Genomic DNA, 12,142 nt, shown 5'->3' with positions numbered 1-12,142 from the left:
CCCAAAGCCCCTACAGAGGATGGGCACCATGGGGAACTCAGCTGGGAAGTGCAATTGCCAGCCCTGCGCAGTGTCTGGGGCTGTGGGTCACATCCCTGCTCCTGCCCTGCCCTGCAGGATCCCTGTGCAGGAGCAGGGGAGCAGGAGCTCGGGCTCTGGGCACACGGCTGGGCTGTGTTGGCTCCTGTCTGGCTGCTGCCAGGTGGGAAACTGGCTCTGGAGAGGCCAATTTGGGCACTGGAGCATCCCCTGCCATGGATCCGAGCCGGGCTGGATCCGCTCCCGGTGCCAGGCCTGAGAGGGAGCGTTTTATGCTCAGTAAAACATTTAAATGGGGCCAGAGCAAGCCTAAATGGTTTCAATATTTAATGGAATACATTTGGCTTAATTTCACTTTCATCTTTTATTTGTGATAAAATATTGAACGCAGCTGTGCAGAACTGGGTTGTTCTTTGAAAGCAGAGGGAAGGCGCCCAGGAAAGGGGGCACAGGTGGGGTTTGGGTGTCTCTGACCCCCCCTCTGCCCCTGGAATGGGCATTTGGGGCATCCCTGCCCTGTGGCTCTGCCTTGCTCAGCTCCTGTGGTCCCCCGAGCCCTTGCTGCCTCTCTGCTGAGCTGCTGCCTCGTTTTGTTAATTAATTATTGCTCCCAACAGGGTTTGGGTTATTCCTGGGGTGGATGTTGATGATCTCAGTGGGGAAGGGTGAGGTGCCAGTCCCGGGTTTGGCACTGCTGCAGTGGCAGGAGCTGGCTCTGCCTGAGCTCACCAGCTGCTCTCTGTGTGTTGTTCTTCCCTGAAAACCACCTTCCCCTTTTCCCCTTCCCCTTTTCCCCTTTCCCTTTTTCCCCTTCCCCTTTTGCCCTTCCCCTTTTCCCCTTTCCCCAAAGAGCCACTTCCCTGAGACCTGAGCCATGGGGTCAGTCCCATCCATGGGTTCTGCTGGACCCTGTGATGGTGGCACTGAGCATCACCGTGCCCAAAGGCAGGGCAGCAACTGAATGTGCCAAAAAGCCTGGAACAGTGAGCACCAGCAGGGCACCCTCCTTGGGAAAAACTGGGGAAAAAACTGAGAAAAAACTGGGAAAAAAAATGGGAAAACTGGGGAAAAAAAGGGAAAAAACTGAGAAAAACCAGCCCCATCAGAGCTGTGTTTGGGGTGGAGGGAGCTGCAGTGTGGTGTGTCCCTGTCCTTGGATGGTGATAGGGCACACACAGTTCCTATGGCAATGGGGGATTGAGGGCTTTACCTGCAGAGCCTTTGGAAGGAAAATATTTTGTTGTTGGCACCAGGGGCAGAGATGGGCACTGCCCGTGCAGCTCCTGGCTCCATCCCAGGGTGCTGGAGCTGCCCTGGCTCCGGGCCCCAGAGGAGCCCTGCAGCTCACACAGCTTTGTTTGTCTACCAGGGACACAGAGCATTTTTAATTGTGGCTCAGCACCGAGTCACTGCCCTGGGGCACTGGTGAATCTCTTGGAAACAGCAGCAGATAATTCACCTTTATGCCTCCACTGGGAAAAAGCGTTTCTCCCTGATCATAACTAATGTGAGCTGGGAGCTCGTGGTGCTTCAGCTTTACAGGGTGATGTCCCTCGCCCTGGGCTGTGGCTGTCCCAGGGTGAGGAGGTTTAATGGGCCCTTTGGGGGTCTCAGTGATGCCTCTGAGCCTGAGGAAGGTGTTGGTGTGGCTGGGCTGAGTCAGTCAGGAGGTCAGCAGGCAGGAAGGGTCATCTTCCCGGGGCCACAGAACCACTGGCACATCTCTGAGGTGTGACTGGTCCTGCTGTGAACACCTGGACAGGTTTGTTCCATTCTGTGTGGGGTTTTTCCATTAAATGTATGGAAAGCAGGGGTTAGATGCCACAAGGCCATGGCACCCACAGAGTTGTGGCACCCACAGAGAAATGGCACCCACAGAGCCATGGCACCCACAGAGAAATGGCACCCACAGAGAAACGGCACCCACAGAGTTGTGGCACCCACAGAGAAATGGCACCCACAGAGCCATGGCACCCACAGAGAAATGGCACCCACAGAGAAATGGCACCCACAGAGAAACGGCACCCACAGAGTTGTGGCACCCACAGAGAAATGGCACCCACAGAGCCATGGCACCCACAGAGAAATGGCACCCACAGAGAAATGGCACCCACAGAGTTGTGGCACCCACAGAGAAATGGCACCCACTGAGCCATGGCACCCACAGAGAAATGGCACCCACAGAGAAATGGCACCCACAGAGAAATGGCACCCACAGAGTTGTGGCACCCACAGAGAAATGGCACCCACAGAGCCATGGCACCCACAGAGAAATGGCACCCACAGAGCCATGGCACCCACAGAGAAATGGCACCCACAGAGAAATGGCACCCACTGAGCCATGGCACCCACAGAGCCATGGCACCCACAGAGAAATGGCACCCACAGAGAAATGGCACCCACTGAGCCATGGCACCCACAGAGCCGTGGCACCCACAGAGAAATGGCACCCACAGAGCCATGGCACCCACAGAGAAATGGCACCCACAGAGCCATGGCACCCACAGAGAAATGGCACCCACTGAGCCATGGCACCCACAGAGCCATGGCACCACCTCAGCAGCCCTGCTGCCATCTGCCTGTGTCTCGGACGTTTTCCTCCCGCCTGCCAAGGCTCGCTGTTCCCAGGCTCGGTGACACACGGGGGAAATGGAGCCTTTGGCTTTTCCAGCTTTGCAGCATCACCACGGCAACGATGCCAGCTGAGGCTGTGTGCCGTTAGCGCTGTTCCTGGGGGAGAGCCCCGGCTGTGTGAGCGCCGGCCTGGGCAGGGGCTGCGGGTCCTGCCCCGCGCCAGGGCTGCTGCTCCTCCTCACCAGGACCGGCCCCAGTGCCTGGCACATCCCCCTGGCAGCGCTGGCTGTGGGTCCTGTGTTCCCAGCCCTGTTAATGATCATTTTTCCCCAAAAACCAAGTGCAGGAGGCTGCTGAAGGCAGCTCCAGCCTGTCTGGCGAGTTAGACCCCGCTGCTGGGGACTTTGCCCTGTGTTGGATGCTGAGTTTGGTGGGAATTGCTGGATTTGCTTCTCGTGCCACTCAGCAGCAGCCGGTCCCACCGGTGCCTCCGTGCCTTGCTGCTTCCCTGGAGCTGATGGCTGAGAACAACAGAGCTGCATGTGTGGAGGAATAATGCAGCCCAGCCTCGCTGCTGGGGGGTCACAGTGGAGACCCAGGGACCTTCCTTGGAGGGGAACAGTCCCAGGGTGAGCATCCATCCACAGTGCCCTGGGCAGAGCAGGGGCATTCCAGAGCCCTGCCTGGGGAGCCCTTCCTGCAGCTCAGGGTCAGTGCAGAGCCTTTCCTGCAGCTCAGGGTCCATCCAGAGCCCTTCCTGCAGCTCAGGGTCCATCCAGAGCCCTTCCTGCAGCTCAGGGTCAGTGCAGAGCCCTTCCTGCAGCTCAGGGTCAGTGCAGAGCCTTTCCTGCAGCTCAGGGTCAGTGCAGAGCCCTTCCTGCAGCTCAGGGTCAGTGCAGAGCCTTTCCTGCAGCTCAGGGTCAGTGCAGAGCCCTTCCTGCAGCTCAGGGTCAGTGCAGAGCCTTTCCTGCAGCTCAGGGTCAGTGCAGAGCCCTTCCTGCAGCTCAGGGTCAGTGCAGAGCCTTTCCTGCAGCTCAGGGTCAGTCCAGAGCCCTGCCTGCAGCTCAGGGTGTCCATCCAGAGCCTTTCCTGCAGCCCCATGGCCAGGCTTTCATTGCTCCATCCTTGTTCCCTGGAGCTGTGGGGCAGCAGCTGAGCTGTGACCCCTGGGCTCTGCATGGCCCTGTTTCCCTCAGAGGAAGGGCTGGGGGATTGTTGCTGCTCCTGGTGCCAGTTTTTAGCGCTGAGCCTGGATCTGGCAGCCCCACAGCCCCCACAGCCCCCGTGCCCGTGGCAGCAGCGTGGCAGGGCGGCCCTCCCTGCCCAGAGCACTGCCCAGTCAGTGCTGAGGAGCTGCAGAGGGGGTCCTGCTCTGTGGGGCTGCTCCCCAGACCCCTTGGCACCGGGGTGACACGTCCAGGTGGCCTCTGGCAAGGCTGGGTGCCTCTGGGGCTCAGCCCTCCATGAGCTGCGCCTATCAATGTGCATGAATTAATGGCAGAAGTGCTCAACAGTGCCCAAAATAACTTTGTTCCCAAGCAAGCGTTAATGCCTGGCAGATGTGCTGTGTTTTTCCCTCCTGGATAACGCACGTGGGGTCAGAGTGTTCCTGCCAGCCGGGCGTGCTGGGCGAGCACAGCAGCTCTGGGAGGGCTGATGCTCCAGGGACCAGCCCCACAACCCGGTGCAGAGCTGGAAGTCCTGTCCTGAGACCTGGCTGCTCCAGCTGCAGCTCTTGGCTGAGCCTGGGCTTCCCAAACGTGCAACAAAAAAAATCAACGTGACAGTGTGTGGGTTTTGGTTCAGTGTTGTTTGTAAGAGGGTTGGCAGTGTTGGAACAGCTTCCCAGGAGCGTGGTCTGCACTGCCCAGACCTGCAGCACCCCCAGTGAGGGATCTGGGGTGCTTTGCCTCCCTGGGGGGATTTCCCAGCACAGTCCTGGCTTGCAGCTCTGCTCCAGAGCCCCACGTGGGGACAGCAAATGGGGACCTGGATTGGCCAGACTGGTTGGACTGACTGGGTGGTTTTGGTGTGGAAAGGATGTGCTGAGTGTGCTGCAATTCCTCAGCACCTCTGCATCTCCCGGGGCTTTCAGTGGTGCCCAAACCTGGGGAAGAGCCTGCTCCAGCAGAGCAGAAAATGGGAGAGCTGGGACTGCTGCCAGGGACAAGGAGAAGCTTTGCAAAGATCAAAGCTTGGGGAGCACGGTGCCTGTGCTGTGCCCTCTGCCTCGTGCCACCTGTGGGGCACCCCAGTGGCCACCCTGGCACTGGCACAGGAGTGTGGGCAGGGCTCTGCCTGCTCAGCCCCTGTGTCCCCAGCTCAGCCCCCGTGTCCCCAGCTCTGTCCCCATGTCCCCAGCTCTGTCCCCAGCTCTGTCCCTGTGTCCCCAGCTCTGTCCCCAGCATTGTCCCCATGTCCCCAGCTCTGTCCCCAGCTCTGTCCCTGTGTCCCCAGCTCTGTCCCACTGTCCCCAGCTCAGTCCCCATGTCCCCAGCTCAGCCCTGTGTCCCCAGCTCTGTCCCAGGCCCATTTCATGATTGTCCTTGCACAAGGGACACGTGGCCAGGCAGCACCATGGTGGCATTGCCCCCCGTGGCAAAGTGAGAGCTCTGTGGTCAGTGAGGAGGAGGTGAAACCTCGGAGAGCTCCTCTGAACTTTGGGGAGCAGGCACAGGGTGAGGAGGGTCCTGCCCTGCACAGGGGGCTGGGACCTGCTGCATTGCAGCCCTGGCTGTCCCCATTGCCTCTGCACCCTGCAGAGAGGGGCTGTGGGACCAGGGAGCACTGGGAGCAGATGGGATCCAGTTCTGGAGGGTGACTGCACTCGTACAGCCACCAGAAAATCTCATCAGAGCTCTTCAGTCCCTCTCCTTTCCTTGAATCCTTCCAAGAATCTGGGCTCAGGTTTGCTGCACAGCAGTTTTTGGGAGCTGTCTGCCTTGGCTGTGGGTGAAGGATGGCAGTGTTTGGGATAAAAAGCTACAGATTCCTTTGTCAGGTCTTTGGGGATTTCATTTTCTTTAGGGATGAGAAGTGCTCTTTACCAATGCTGTTTGCAGTGCTGTCTGCAGGCGCTGCTGTGTTGCTGCTGGGTGCTGACAGAGTGTTTGCTGCTGGATGTGCAGCCCTGATTTCTCTTTAATTGGATTGTGGAGTCTTCTCAGAAACTTCAGGCAAGTTTTGAGCCCAGGGCTGGCTGCAGTCACTGAGGCAAATCCTGGAATGGTTTAGGTTGGAAAAGACCTTTAAGGTCAGACAAGTGCTGCTAGGCTTTATTTCTCCCCAGATAAATGATTCCCTGTCTAACAGGACCTGATGAGCCATTTTTCATCTCTGTGCCACTGACGGGGCCGTGTTTGCTCCAGATGAGAAATGACAGAGCAATAAATGCTCCGTGGAGATCCCTGCTCAGCTTTGCAGCGTGCCATGGCCTTGATGAGCAAAATGAAGATAAATGTGTGGAGTGCCACGTTCCTTATTCCCAGTATTGGCACAGATCTGCGTGAGCCATCTCTGCCCCCTTTGTTTCCAAGGCTTCCTGGTTTAGAAGTAAGCAGAGATATTTTTTAAGATGTCCCTTATTTTATACAGCATGGGAGAAGGAGATGGAAGGGGTGAGTGGCGCAGGGCAGGGAGGTGGGGGAGCTGTGCAGACCATCCTGGGGTGGGCAGGATCCCATCCCCTGTTCTGGAGCTGCAGGGATGGGCTGCAGCTTCCTGCTGGCTGCAGCTTCCTGGTGCTCTGCTCTCCAGGAGGGCAAATCCTGCCCTGGGGAATTTGGGGGTGGGTTTCTCTGGCTGCCCGTGGGTTGGGGCTCAGGATCACTGCCACTCTCAAAGCCCCACACGGCCCCGTCTCCATCCTGCTGGGATGAGCCCGAGCAGCCCCGCTGGGTTTGAGAGCACCAAGTCTCACCTGCCTGAGCCTCCCCAGGGAACCTTCCCGTGGGTCACCCCAGACTTTGCTGTTCCAGGGAGCAGCCAGGCTGGGAGGGAACACAGCCCTCACCCGGGACTGTGAGTGCTGCAGGCAATGCTGAGAAACAGAGCAGGGCTGAATTTAAAGTGTATCATCCTAAGCAGATCCTCTTACCTCTAATCTGTCCCTAAGACAGGATTCTCTTCTTGCCAGAAAACCCTTTTATTTGCAGACTGATGTGACTAGAAGAAGATAAGTCAGTAAATCTTCAGTGTGTCTGCCCGAACAAGGGCCTGGGCTCTTATCTGGGCAGGGCTGGCAGCCAGGGAGATGTTAATTGGGATTTAATGTAGAGAGCAGGCTCTGGACAAGGGCTGGTGCTGCTGACATCCCTCGCTGGGTGCTGTGGGGGCCCAGCTGGACACCAGGGCTGGGGGCACTCGTGTAGGGCCAGGCTTGTGGCTGCTGCAGGCTGGATGTGCAGGGGGGACAGGATGGGTGACCCCTCCAAGGGGCTGTGCGGTGGCTCTGGGGTCAGGTTTGTGGCTGCTCCAGGCTGGATGTGGCAGGGGGGACAGGATGGGTGACTGTGACCGTGTCCGCAGGGGTCCCAGGATGAGGGAAGAGACGAGGATCTGACTCCATGTTTCAGAAGGCTTATTTCTTATTTTATGATATATATTACATTAAAACTATACTAAAAGAATAGAAGAAAAGATTTCACCAGAAGCATAGCTAAGAATAGAAAAAGAAAGAATGAATAACAAAAGCTTCTATCTTGGACAGAGAGTCCAAGCCAGCTGGACTGTGATTGGCCATTAATTAGAAACAACCACATGAGAGCAATCACAGATGCACCTGTTGCATTCCACAGCAGCAGATAACCATTGGTTACATTTTGTTCCTGAGGCCTCTCAGCTTCTCAGGATAAAAATCCTAAGGAAAGAGTTTATCATGAAAAGATGTCTGTGACAGCTGTGGGGTGGCTCTGGGGCCAGGCTTGTGGCAGAGGGGACAGGATGGGTGACCCCTCCAGGGGGCTGTGGGGTGGCACCAGAGCGGGCTGGAGGTGCTGTGTGGTGTTAACGTGCATTTCCCGGTTGTGCTGAGGGGCTGGGCAGGAGCTGAGCAGCCAGAGCACGCTGCGGGCTCTGAAAGGATCTTGGCAGCAGGCAGGAGTGTGCAAGGCCTGGGGAGGAAAACATCCCAAGGCAGAAGTTCCTATTTTTAGCTGCACAGTGCAAATGCACAGAGCTGCTGAGGAATTCATCCCCTGCCCCAGGAGATGGATGGCTGGGGTTTTTCTCTGAAGGGAAGATCTGTGGCAGAGGCAGAACCGTGCTGGGGTGTTCTGGCCACTGATGGGTGTCTCTGGTGGTGGCACAGCTGAGGAGGAGGAGGATGAGGATCACTGAATGTCCCCAGTGCCTGGGACATCCTGCAGCCCCACACAGCACGGGTGGAGCAGGACCATGCGCAGCCCTGCCTCAGCCACATCCCTGCTCTCCCCATGCCCAGAGGCTTTCTGCAGGCTCCAGCACAGCATCAGGCTGTGCCTCCCCTCTCCTGCAGGCACTGGGCTCCTCGAAGGGCTTTCCCAGCTGGAGTGGTGGCCTGGCTGTGCTGGGCTGTGCAGGATCAGGCACTGCTTGGATTTAGAGGGCCCAGGATTTTGGAGCTCTGAGGGGGCAGAGTGGGGCTGCTCCTGGATCCTGGCCTGGGCAATGGGCTGGGATGTCCCTGAGGCAGGAGCTGTGCCTGGAGAGATGCTGAGCCCCCAGGAGCAGCTCCCTGGCTGCACATGTCTGGGGAAACCAACCTCGGGGTTTTAATGAGCAGATTTAATGCAGTGTCCTGCTGTTTTGGGCAGATTTCCATATCGATCCTTGATCTATTTTTGCAGCCGCCGTTGGAGGTGGTTATTTGTGTGTCTGCTATATCACAACTCATCCCATTTCCTCCTGGCACAGCAGTGTTTGTGCTCACAGGGGCTCCCTGGCTTTGCCAGGTCGGAGTTTGGCTCCTGGTGTGGCCCTGGTGTGGGGCTGGGGGGCTCCAGTGTCACAGACACATTTCATGAAATATCCTTTCTTTAGGATTTTTATCCTGAGAAGCTGAGAGGCCTTAGGAACAAAATGTAACCAATGGTTATCTGCTGCTGTGGAATGCAACAGGTGCATCTGTGATTGGTCTCATGGGGTTGTTTCTAATTAATGGCCAATCACAGTCAGCTGGACCGGACTCTGAGACAGAAGCTTTTGTTATCATTCCTTCCTTATTCTATTCTTAGCTAGCCTTCTGATGAAATCCTTTCTTCTATTCTTTTAGTATAGTTTTAATGTAATATATATCATAAAATAAGAAATAAGCCTTCTGAGACATGGAGTCAGATCCTCGTTTCTCCCTCATCCTCAGACCCCTGTGACACGGTCACACCCCAGCCCCCTTCAGCCCCCCCTGCCCTGCGGTGTCTCCTGGCTCCCTGCAGTAAAGGACAGCCCAATCTGTGCCTCGCTCCCAGCTGGCCTGGCCCGGTGACACCACAACCTAATGACATTTCTGGGTGGCTGCACTGTCAGTCCCACAGCTCATTACTGGCACTAATTAACTCTGTGCTGCCCCAGTGCCTGCGCCTGCTTTGATCTATAGTCACTAGTGCCATTTATCCCCATTCTGACAGGAATCTGCCCCCCCCCCAGCTGCAGGAGATGCCTCCAAGGCCCAATAATCAGATTTTCCATGGTAAAAGCGGAGCCCCTGTGCAGGGGGTGCTTGGGTGGGCACTCCTGGGCAGCAGCCCTGGAGCCAGCAGCAGTCACAGCCCCAGGGGCCGGGCTGGGGGTCCCCTGGCTGGAGCCTCCGTGGTGCCCCTGAGCAGCTCCCCATTTGTCCAGATAATTGCAGAGCAAATTGATCCGTGTATCCAATTTAACTTGAAAGGCTTTAATTAATGAGTTCATGCGTGTAAGAGCTGGGGGAGGCCGGGCTGTGGGTGATGCTGAGCCTGGGGTGTGCTGCAGCTTCAGTGCCATGGGCTCGGGCACTGGGGACGTGCCAGCTGCTCCTGGTGGGGTTCATGGGCACTGTGGGGACCCTGTGATGGCATCTGCCTGTCCTGTGGGTACCCTGTGACCCAGGCTGTGGCATTTCCCATCCTGGGGGTACCCTGTGATCCGGGCTGTGGCATTTGCCCATCCTGCAGCACTGTCTGTGCACGTCTCAGCAGCAGCACAGTTTCACCCCATTGCCTTCCCCTCCCTCCCCTCTGCTGCTCTGGGCACTCGTGGCTGTGGGATGGTGCCAGAGCTGCAGCCAGAGGGGCTCGCTGTGTGATAATGCTACTCTTAATTGAGGACCATCTGCACTTGGTAATTTAATTTTTCCTGCATCTGCAAGGTTCTGACTTTGTTTATCTGATGTCCTGACGATTATTTAACTTGGGAGCATCGTGTTTGTCCGCCCTGGGCACTGCAGGCATTCCACTGCTGCCCCTGCTAGATGAGGTCTCAATAACGTTTGCACTGCCCCAGGAAAAAGGACACAAAACTGAAATTGGGAAGGGCGAGAGCAGAGCTGAGGTGCAGGGATGGTTTTGCTGCCCGAATTGTGGCAGGAGGCTGCTGGGAGCGTTACCCCTGCTCTAACAAACAGTGAGATGAGCAGGAGCCCTGAGCAGCACAGCCCCTCCCTCGCCAGCAGGGCTGGCAGCACATTTCACATCTCAGTGCCTTGACACACCACAGCTTTTGTCTTTGGATGCTTATTAGGAGCTCAGCCCCCAGCTGTGCCTTGGAAGGGCTGACAGGAGGGAATTGAGGCATCTCAAAAAAAAAAAAAAAAAAAATTGGAAGCTGGAAAGTCACTTAGCTGTGGTGTGGGGGAGACCTGGGCATCTGCTTCATCTGAACATCTTGGACACTTCCAGGGCTGGGGCAGCCACAGGTGCTCTGGACAAACCTTGGGATGCAGGCAGGGATGCCAGCACCAGTGATGCTCTGGCTCACTCTGGCTGTGTTTCCTGCCTGCAGGAGCACTTCTACAGATTCTCACCAATCCCACACCAATCCTCACAAAATCAATTTTTTCCCCCAGGCTGGTCCAGCAGCACCTGGATCCCTGTGCAGACTTGAACTAGGTCTAAGCATTGACCTCCCTAAAATATAGGTCAGCCATAATTAGTGTGACTGCTGTTGCTGCTGGCTCCGTGTTAATTAACTCCTGAAGTGGAGGTCAGAGCGTGTGGGGCACCTCTGGAGCTCCAGCCTTTTTGGCTGCTCCCCAGATGCTTCAAGGTGGCTTTGGCCTGGCTGATCCATGCTCAGGGCTGGGGCTGTGGTGTCTGTCCCTGTCACCCGTGGTGTCCTGCCAGCCTGGGAGCACGGGCACACTGGGGACATGGCCATGTCCCTGGGCACAGCCCCACACTCTGCTCTGAGCTGGACGTGCTCATGTGGCCATGGGGCAGGGCACCTCTTGGTGCTGGTTTTAACGTGACACTCATTGTGGGAGAGGCTCAGCTCCACATGTGGGGAGCCCTAAAGCCCCGGCCGGCTCCCCGAGCCCTGGCTTTTCCCTGAGTAGCTCCCTGCTCCCCCACCCCAGTCCCTGGTGCCTATTTTTACAGCTCCTGGGCTGTGAATCACTTCTCTCCCCCGTCTCAGTCGCTGCCTTTGAAGGTATTTATAACCCTGGGCCGTCTCCCTGCGCTGCCTGAGCAGAGGAGGATTCAGCGCTCCGGCTCCTCCTGCCCTCTCCTCCTCTCCACATCCTTGTGGAGATGTGCACGAGATGAGCTGCTCCCTCTGCCCTCCTTAAAACTATCAATGAAGAGCCTCACCAGCACCTGAGGGGTGTGGGATGGGCAGGGATAGGTCTTGGCATGGATCCCTGGGGTTTGGTGGCACTGCAGTGGCTGGTGGCATGTCCAGTGCCAGGGTGTGTGTGAGCCAGCAGAGCCCAGCTGGGGTCGTGGCAGCCTTGGCCATCCCATGCCATGGGAGATGGGAGCATCCCAAACCAGCTCCAGAGCAACTGGAGGAAATGGGATTTAAATGATCAGCAGAGCAGCCACCAGCTGCCTCGTCCCACTGGTGTGCTGTTCCCTGGCCGTGGTTCCAGCACGTCCCACTGATTGCTGTGCTAATTTCTATGGATCTGGCAAGCAAATTAATCTCTTCTCTGCTCCTTCCCCTGGGACCCCCGGTCTGTAGGCTTGCATTCCTTTAATGTTTGGAGAGGCTGGTGCAGATTGCTGGGATGGTGGCTGCTCTGGGACACGGTCAGGATCCATCTCCTGCCCTCCCTGTCTGGCACAGCCACCCTGAGGGACACTGAGGGCTCCCACACAGCTCCCAGCTCTGCCAGGGCATCCTTCCACACAAAATATCCCATTGGCTTTGGGGAAAACCCACTGTGGAGGGACACTTCCCCCTCTCCTCCTCGGTTCCACCTTTCCTAAAACCGAGGAAAACAGGAGGGGAAACATACTAAGAGAGAGACCAGGAGAAGAACAGGTCCAAGGGGCAGGAGCAGGAATTATTTTTAATTTGCTGGCTGCATGTGAAGTGGATATCTGTGTCTTTTGAAGGCTATTAAGGTGGGATGTTG

The 12,142-nt window shown here is 56.9% G+C and overlaps 1 protein-coding gene across 2 annotated transcripts in view; it reads left to right on the top strand.

Annotated features, from left to right (window-relative positions):
- The window catches only part of RAB26 (RAB26, member RAS oncogene family), a 31,073-nt gene that overhangs the window by 13,260 nt on the left and 5,671 nt on the right, over positions 1–12,142 (top strand). The gene's annotated exons all lie outside the window — the stretch shown is intronic.

Source organism: Camarhynchus parvulus, chromosome 14, assembly GCF_901933205.1.
Source record: "Camarhynchus parvulus chromosome 14, STF_HiC, whole genome shotgun sequence".
NCBI lineage: Eukaryota > Metazoa > Chordata > Aves > Passeriformes > Thraupidae > Camarhynchus > Camarhynchus parvulus.
This window is presented reverse-complemented; position numbering and strand designations above follow the sequence as displayed.